This window comes from Homalodisca vitripennis, unplaced genomic scaffold (genome assembly GCF_021130785.1).
Source record: "Homalodisca vitripennis isolate AUS2020 unplaced genomic scaffold, UT_GWSS_2.1 ScUCBcl_41;HRSCAF=740, whole genome shotgun sequence".
NCBI lineage: Eukaryota > Metazoa > Arthropoda > Insecta > Hemiptera > Cicadellidae > Homalodisca > Homalodisca vitripennis.
Genome location: NW_025776171.1, coordinates 191,283 through 192,414, shown reverse-complemented (window position 1 = coordinate 192,414; position 1,132 = coordinate 191,283).

The window sequence follows — 1,132 nt, the reverse complement described above, 5'->3', positions numbered from 1 at the left end:
AAGTGAACAACACGCGTGGAGATAAATAAACTCATACAGTGAAATAGAAAAAAATAACCATCGAGTGAATTTTTTCTTCCTGCAATATTAGAGTAATAGTATTATAAATCGTCATCAAAACAGATTTTCAAATATTATTGTTCAGAACGATAAAGTTTTTACGAGTTAGTCCGCCAAATCACTAAGCTTAGTTTGGTAATACGTAATTTGTTTGACCTGGGATGTAAGTTAGAGAACAAGCAAATTCAATAACGGCGCTGTCTGTGACCGTAGCACTTTTTCAGGTCTGCCAACCTTGTAATGATCACCCTGTAGTTCTGTTTGATAACATCCTCGCACAGGCCCTGTGACACTTGGGTACAGATAGAATATAGCTTAAAGGTGATTGGCCTCTTTTGACGGAGGTAATATTAACATTTTTATTCGTTTTTGTTCAGAACTTATAGGTTAAGCACTGTTTTTATATTATATTAAGTCGTAAATGTGAAATGTTTCTAAATTTTATCTTGCCTAAATAATTCGTAAAATCTCAAGACTTATTACAAGATGGCTCAAAACGACCATAATTAAATTTTTTGGGTTAACACAACGTCAAACTTTTGCTAACAATATCATATTTATAAATTAATTTCAGGGTTGAATTTTAATGATTCCACATTCGCCCTTGAAATTTTATGATATTGGTATACTTAGGTCAACTAAAGACACAAGTTATATCCTTAAATTTATACGACAAAAATATCTATGTTACGTTACATTTTAACTTAACAATGAGAATAGGAGATCACCAAATATTTCTATATATAAAAACAAATATTGTTACTTCAAGCAGTTTTACGATATATTGAATATTGAGCAAAATTGTACAAACATTTTGTATAATTGTAGTACGTTCTACTTAATCGATCAGTAATTGCCAATACCCAGTTCGTTATTGAAAATATTATTGTAGCCTCAAACTGAAATCGTGGTTATCTAATGGTCTGTTTTGAGTGATAACTAAAGCTACTAAAAACAACATTACAGTAATAGCAATGTTCATTACTTGATAAATATGTTTTAAGTGATTTTCTTGCTTAGCTAATCTTTTCCATTCAAAGTAGACAAGAAACTTCTGACGTTTCTTCCAACA